This window comes from Pinus tabuliformis, chromosome 1_2 (assembly GCF_031772625.1).
Source record: "Pinus tabuliformis cultivar Carrire ecotype Pingquan chromosome 1_2, CPIR1, whole genome shotgun sequence".
NCBI classification, from domain to species: Eukaryota; Viridiplantae; Streptophyta; class Pinopsida; order Pinales; family Pinaceae; genus Pinus; species Pinus tabuliformis.
The window spans coordinates 959,865,798-959,874,143 of record NC_142298.1 but is presented as its reverse complement, the minus strand read 5'-3'; the positions used below and the strand labels follow the sequence as shown (position 1 = coordinate 959,874,143).

The window sequence follows — 8,346 nt, the reverse complement described above, 5'->3', positions numbered from 1 at the left end:
ATCTGGTGGGCCCTAGCATAGTCCACCGAAAAGTTGGCGGGTGTCGGGAAACCCACGTGGCCAAACTTGGCGTGATAAAAAATTTCACCGTAAATTATCTGGTGGGTGTCGGCAGACCCACGTGGTCAAACTTGGCGTGGTCAAGAATTTCACTGCCCAACTCGAGGTGTATAATTGAGGTTCAGAGTTCATGCAGCCCCCATAGTTTTGAGTCAATCGATGGCGCAACTCAGGAAGGTGATCGATTGGTGGGCATTCATTCTTATAATTTCATTGCAGGCCTATCTTTGCTCAGCTGCATGTCCGCCCCCACCTGTTCAAATCGTTTCCAAGGGCTTCCAACTCACAAACTATCGCGGGATATGGGAGGGTGAAACTACCTGCAAGGTTGCAAAGGCCGTTTTCCCCAAGACTGAGGATGAACTCCTCCGAGAAGTTGCAGATGCAGTAAAGAAAGGGAGAAAGATGAAAGTTATAAGTGTTGGAGCTCATTCCCTCAATCGTTTTGCCTGCCCAGGGGGAGATGGAGGGGTTGTTATCAGTAGTCGGGACTACAATTCTCGTATCATGGTGGACGAGGAATCGATGACAGTGACTGTTGATGCCGGGGTAGAGTTGAGGGTACTTATAGATACGCTTGCGTCAAAGGGTCTTGCATTTCCTCAAACAACCGACTGGGATTTTATTTCAGTGGCCGGCATCGTTAGCACTGCAGCCCACGGGAGTGGATTGTGGGGTAACGGCGGCGGAATCCACGAATATGTGGTGGGCATGAGCCTCGTTGTTCCTGCGCCTGCGAATGAAGGATATGCAAGACTCCTCCATTTGACAAACAATGACGAGGATCTGAAGGCAGCGAGAGTGTCTCTGGGAGTGCTGGGGGCCATCTCACAGTTGACGTTTCAGGTGGAGAAAATGTTCAAGCGATCCGTCACTCTGGATCTGAAAGACGACTCGGATCTAGAAGAATAATTCGTGAGGTTCGCTGAAGCCCACGAATTTGGGTCGATAACTTGGTATCCTTCTCTGCGTCAAGCCTTGTACATTATCCTGGACAGAGTGCCCATTGAAGTCCCAGGAAACGGGAAACTTTCCAACCCATTCTTTCAACCGTTGACAGTGCAAACGGTGGTACAGACGAGGGCAAACGGTGAGAAATTAGTATGGATAATTTAGTTTAAAATTACAAATTATATTTTTTAAAATTTATAAATATTTGGGGACTAGTTAGAGCATCATTTTGTTAATTTTGGAGAGGCCGAAACTTAAAAGCGGAAAACTATATTATTAGTATGAATGCTAGCTTTTCTTAGTAACTCTTACATTAGTAGAATTTTGTTCACTAACTCAGCATCCATTTCCATCTCTCTCGGTCTTTGAGATAGTCCATCTTGGAAATCAATGAAGCCAAGTTGAATACTATTTTTCTCAAATATTGTGAATCATGATGAAGCAATTCCGCAAAGGAAGTGTGACATGCATTTTTTTTGTTAGGATCAATTGCTTCTTGGAATGGAAATAACTCTTTAGTTTCTACACATGTTTACAAGGATATAATTGAGTTTTCAAGAACACTTCAAGGACATTCACCTATGTGCGCTAGTATCTAGCACATTTTTATAAAAGGGTTTCTTTAAAATAATGTAGATAGCAATTGGAGTGAGGTTACATTGGTTGTTGGCATCAACCTATTATCCTCTTTGATGTCAACATAGACTTCTTGCACTTCTATCACTTGTTGGGCATCTTCTTTTCCTTGAGTTGGAGATGTCGTGAGGTATTTATCTCCATTAGGATTCACTTTCTACACTCATCTCTTGGTTGTGTAGTTCTTAGGGTGAGCTCTTAATTAAGTCACCAACATTCACTTCTCAATGTCCACTCATATTGCAGTGGCAGAAAAAATTCTTGATATTGCTACATGGATTGTCTAATGCAGTGCTCCTCTCTTATGTGCCTTTGAGTTCATTGTTGGATTTGGGGTGTTTTCTTGCCATTCCTCCTCTTCTTGAATGTGGCTTGCTTCTTAAAAAAATGTTATATAATGGCCTTCCTTCACATAGAATGAGAATGCCTCTAAACACCAACACATAGCTTTATTGCCTCTCTTCTTGCAATAGTGACAAACAAGGGATGCCTTGTTTGATGCAGACCCGTTAGTATCCTTTTATTTCTTTACTCAATTAATTGACTTCTTGTTTTCTCTAAGTGATGAATTAGCATGTTCCTTCACACTTTCTTCATCAATTCCCATTTTTAATTTTCAATAAGAAGAATGAGGTGGTAATGGGCTTCCAACTTCCTTCTTCATTTATTATTTCTCTTCCTAGTAATGAATAGGCCAATTCTACATTTCCTTTTCTTTCACAAATGCAGTATTTTTATTTGTGTCCTTTTCATTTCTACCATCAAAACTGTGCAAAACCTACGCATTCATGCTTAACCCTTTATTTGGCTACAATGGTGATTAGGATGCCTTGTCTACTCTTTTCTATCCTTGCCTATCATATCCCACTTGTTTTAGTAGTTTGAGTCAATACCCTTGGCATTCTTTTCAAATTCACCAAAATGTTGTTAAGAAAATCTTAAGGGAGGTTAACTTACTAGAGTTGTCCTAGTCACAGTGTTAGCGTTAGCATTGGAAATGGAAGGTGGTTTTGCTTCTTAGTTCTCCTGGAAAAATACTTAAAGCTTTGTTAATGCTTCTTCCTTCTCAAATAATTAAAGCTTTGTTAATGCTTCTTCCTTCTCAAATACTTAAAGCTTTGTTAATGCTTCTTCCTTCTCAAATAATTAAAGCTTTGTTAATGCTTCTTCCTTCTCAAATACTTAAAGCTTTGTTAATGCTTCTTCCTTCTCTTTCAAGTCTTTTTTTAGTTGAGTCTTTATTCGAGTGAGCCTATTTTCTTGTCATCTATTCAATTAAATGACCTTCTCTCCTAGGTATACATGTTGAAATTCATGCTTTTCCCAATATGCCATTACCATGGAAAGGGACTATTGGCATTCAACAAATTACTTCTCTAGAAATGACCATAGTACGATAACTATTTTGATATTCTCCATCCTTTCAATCTTCGGGTTCAACATTTATACCTATTTCTTCAAGTGTTGGTTTGCTTCTCGAAGATGAGAAGTGATGGCTCATAGGTCTCCCAACCCCTCTTTATTTTCTTCACCCATGTTAGGTCTATAACATTCTAGAAATTGTGTCATGGTCTAAAATTCAACTACTCTCATACGTTATGATTTGTAAATGAGGGACTTACATATCCACTCACTTCACAAACACTAACATTATGTGGAAATAATGTTCTGGTCCCTATTCTCAGTCTCACATAGATACCGTTGTCCTCATAATGGCCTATTATTGAGTGTAAATTGCAGACACCAAGTTGTTAGTCACACAATAGCAATTAGACCAATAAAAATTAAGACCATGTTCTTACAAAAAAAATTGTGTAGCATACTTCAAATAGGTAGTGGCTAAGTATGAATGTCACTTCATGAGTGTTGTTCTCTGTTCATGTTGTATGAGACTAAGTAATTTTCTTTGATAATGGGCTTTGGGACTGTAGTTCTCTATTCATGTTGTATCATATTGAGTAATTTTCTTTGATAATGGGCTTTGGAAGTGTTGTTCTCTATTCATGTTGTATGATATTGAGTAATTTTATTTGAGAATGGACCTTTGTGGCTTCTTTGATCAATGTTTTGATTTGTTATGAAAACATGCTTATATACTCTAGTAAACTAAACACATAACAACCAAGTAACAATGTACTGGTACTTTGGTTTCTGAGTTGCTTTTTTCTTTCTTGTTGATCCTTAAGAAGTAAAATGTGTTTCTTCATTTTTAAACACTATGCAAGTATACACAAAATGGTTGTGCTTTTTGGTTTCCAGGTTTATGTTCCTTCTTGTTTACCATGCTTAGTCACTTCACTGCCAATTGAATGACACTCACTCCAATACAGTATGTGAGAAACTCCATTAAGGATCTAATCGAGTTTTTACAAATGTCTTGGAGATATGAACATGCATATTCAACCTCTAATGGTTTATGTTATATAACATTATTTAAACTAACATTTAAGAGACTAAATTCCTCTTACTTTGGTTTAAAATTTTATTAATAAAACTATATTGTGCTAAATAATTTTAGCACTTTAATTTTTATTATTTAAATATTGAATAATGATATTTTATGTTCCAATATAAAGAGATGATCATCTAAGTTAAAAATATATATATATATATATACAAATTCCAAATATAGAAATTTGTATAAAATTAATTCATTGGAAGTTAGAAATCGGGTATATGATTACTCCAATAATCCACTTTCCTCAGGTCAAACATGCCACTAACAAGACCTAGCTATAATTATGAGGCCAAGAGGCCAAGTAACTGTAGGATAAAAGGTATTGAACCATGCCTTTCAATACGAAAAATGACCAAATTTATAGACATACATTAGATTGTTTGAGCAGGATTAAATGAGTAAACAACTACAACGACACCAACAATACAACATGTGACGAGGAAAACGAGTGTTTATAGCTATGTATGGCCTATGGGGTACAACCACCCTATGGGCATGGATGTAACCTACTCTACAATTAATGGCCCTTTGCCCAAGAAAGTGGCAATGACTTGTTTAAGAACTAAGACTTGTTTAACAACTAAGCACCGAGGTATGTAGGAATTTGGCAATGACCTGTTTAAGAACTAAGCACCGAGGTATGTAGGAATTTAACCCACAGAATGACTAATAGGCTTTGGAAAATTTGGAATTCACTAAAAGAGAGAAAATATGCCTTTCTGAAAAGATAAAACCACGTCTTGATATGGAAAGAGAATTTCTAAGAATGAGTGAGGAATTGCAAGGGGAGCAATAGCTCTTTGATTTGAGCGGTTGATCTCACTTGGGTAAAATAGACGGATGAATTGAGTATATTAGCTATTGTAATCAATGAATTAATTGTAGTCATGAAAGTCAAGCCGGAACAAATCGATCTCACAACTTTATTATATCTTAGATCCTTTATATCTTAGATCTTTTAGATGACTATTTAGAGTAGGAGGTAATGTTGAAAAGTGAGGAAAGAGTTTGGAGGCAATGGTGAAAAAATGAGATTTTTTCATTAGGGTAAAGTTAGGTGAAAAGTGAATTTTTTTCATTAGGGTAAAGTTAGGTTTTATGATATTTAAATAAGTTAAAGTTATGGGGGCATTTTGACCTAGTAATTGAATGCGTAAGTTGTGTAAAAATTTGGAATAAAAACAACAACAATTATTATTATTAATTTTTTTTCCAACTCATTTAATTATTTTCAGAATTCATTTAATTAATTTTTTTTGCTTATTCATTTTATATTTGTAATATTTTTGTCTCTCTAACCTAGTATGCAAGAGATGTATAAATAAAAATATTTATGTAGAGTAATATAAACATTTGAAGTCTGTCAAAATAAAATAAAAATAACCTTATGTTAAAATAAAAATTCTATGTTATTATTATTTTTAATTAATTTTTGTTTAGTTAAAGTAAACTTGACTTGGTCAAGTTACCATTGGTTTTGATCCCAGGTTTATGAGAACTGATGACATTAATATGAAATGTAACCTATTTAAAAGGAGTTGAAAATAATGGAAAAAGTTTGTTTAACGGTTGTGTTTGTCTTAGATTAGAATTAGTTCCTATTTTCTAAGAGATAGTTTTGTTCTCCCTAAATTGAATGTAAACTTATTTATTTATGATATGAAGTCTCCAGGTATAGCTTGGCGCTAATTTGTCTTTCCATTTTTTTAGCAAAGAGAAAATTAAACCAGTCTAAATCTATCTTAACTCTAGATCTTTAAATATCTTAAAATAAAAATATAAAAATATCTTAAAATACAAAAAAAATTTAATACCTCCTAAATTTAATAAAGAATAAATCTAAATTAACTAAAATCTTTATTAATTATTAAATTAAATCTAAAACCTTGGTTAATTATTAAATTAATTTACAAACGTGTATCTTACCATCCTGGATTAGTTTTAACTTTTAATTCATTTATATTTACATTATTTTTCATAATTTACTCAACTTTTATTAATTATCAAATTAATTTACATTTACATGATTCTTTTAATTATCGTCTTGGAAATAGGAACGTTAACATTTTTATATCCTTTTCGATATTAAATGCTAGAAATTGATTTAATAGCTCTTTAACCCATGAGATTGGTGTTACTGGAATCCATGTAAATGTATGTGAGATAGGTTGGAATCTATGAAAATGTATTGGATGCCCATTTAAGCGATTGACTTATTGCCTCGGTTTTGGAATAGTTGTAAGGGTTCGGCAATTCCTATTTTCATCTTTATTAAAATAAAAATGAGTCTGATATGCGAAGGAAATAGGAGTTGCTTTGCTGTTAATATGTCAAAGTTAATTTTAAATATAAATACAACGCAACGCAACTCTTATTCCCTAGCTCTTATTCTCTAGCATGTTAGATAGCATTTATATTTTAATAAGGTGGAAAGAGGAATTGCTTATAGGGCTCCCTATGCCGCGATGTTTGTAGTTGATTGAATATGCGGAAAATTTTGTTGTTACAGTAGCGTTAACTTTTATTTATTGGCTTTGTATTTCCCTTTCTTTCGATCTAGTTGTTGCTGCTTTCTTTTCTAATGGAGATAAATAACAATGTGCATGTGATGTGCAGAGGAAGAGATCTATGCGACCAGAGACGCAAGCAAGCTCTGCAACATATCTACAACCCCAGTAAACCAAGGTGTGCAGATGGGAAATGGATATCTAAATGACGGGCTAACGTTCGAGAGATACCCTGTGATAGGTTACAACCATCTCATGCAGACTTCCTCCGGATGCCAGGGCAATCCCCGCAACACTTCATGCCCATGGAAGGCAAAAGAGTTGAGAAGTAACAACACTATCTGTGTGTGGGACACGCAAGTAAACGGCAACTTCTATTTCCATACGTCCATCGCCATTCCTTTGTCGAGGATAGCAGAAGCCATTGGGGACATCAAGCGCCTGAGAGACATTGACCACGGTTTAATGTGCGGGATAGACTATCATATCGGAGTTGTTATGAGATATTTTAAGAAATCTGAGGATTTTTTGTCACACAAAGAAGATAGCGTGGACGTTGAATTTATGTACTTCCGCTATCGCGAGCCCGGCAGGCCGCGGTGGAATGAGCACGTAATGGAAGAGATGGAGCAGATGCTTCTCCACAAATACGAAGGGGTGCCGCACTGGGCCAAGAACCGAGTCTACACCTTCCAAGGAGCTGCAAGGCGGACAGTCAATTTGGGGAAATTTTTGGAGGTAAAGAAGCGGTTGGATCCACACGGATTTTTCTCCAGCGAATGGTCGGATGGAGTTTTGGGGATCGGAGAGCATGGCGTAGAGATATGGAGAGATGGATGTGCTGTGGATGGGCTGTGCGTCTGCAAAGAAGATCGTCACTGCGCTCCCGAGAAAGGATTCTTCTGTAAACCAGGAAGGGTTTGGAAGAAGGCCCGTGTTTGTAGACAACTCTGACAATAAAGTATCTCTGAAAAGAGCAAATTTAAGATTGAGGTTTGCTTCAAATCAATGTTGTGCCAACAAAATACACCGTAACCTAAATAAGAAATGTCGGGGTCTGTAACCGGATGAGGGAGAGTGAAGCCACATCCCATGGTGCATGCGTTAAATATTGAGGATCCTGATCTGTCTTTGGGCGAATCGGAAAGTAACACAATGAAACCGATTTGTAATGTCCTGATCTAATAATGCTCGTGATAGTTGGTCTAATGGTGCATTTGACTGTACACATAAACCATGTTTCACTTACATTATAATAAACTGACTTGGAAGAACCTGTGCTCGGAGGTGGAATTTAGATTCGATGTTTTAGGTCTTTATATTTCCTTTCAATAAATTTATGTTTAAAATTTAATGTTTTCATGATATATTAACTTTTTATCAATAAAGGTTTTATTAAAAAATTATGTTTCAATAATATAATTATGTTAAAAATTTCACATATTTGTCAAAAAAAACCATAACACACAAATGATTTATTGAATTACGAATCTTGGTTTGAAATTGTATGGAACGCTGATAATAAGATCTCGATAATTCTGAAAGAAAATGTCATTGACCTAGAAATGCAATAGCATTTGCATATATGAGATATGACAAAGGAGATCTTCGGCGAAAATTACATGGAATATCATTTGTGGACGCGTTTCGAACCAACTAGTGTGGTTCATCGTTAGGACAAGTTGAAGAAACAGATCCAACTTAGCATGATAAATAGTCTAATCAGAGTCTCCA

The 8,346-nt window shown here is 35.8% G+C and overlaps 1 pseudogene; it reads left to right on the top strand.

The window, feature by feature from the left end:
- Positions 1-264: 264 nt before the first annotated feature.
- LOC149209161 (L-gulonolactone oxidase 3-like) lies at positions 265-7,817 on the top strand (annotated as a pseudogene).
- The last annotated feature ends 529 nt before the right edge of the window (positions 7,818-8,346 follow it).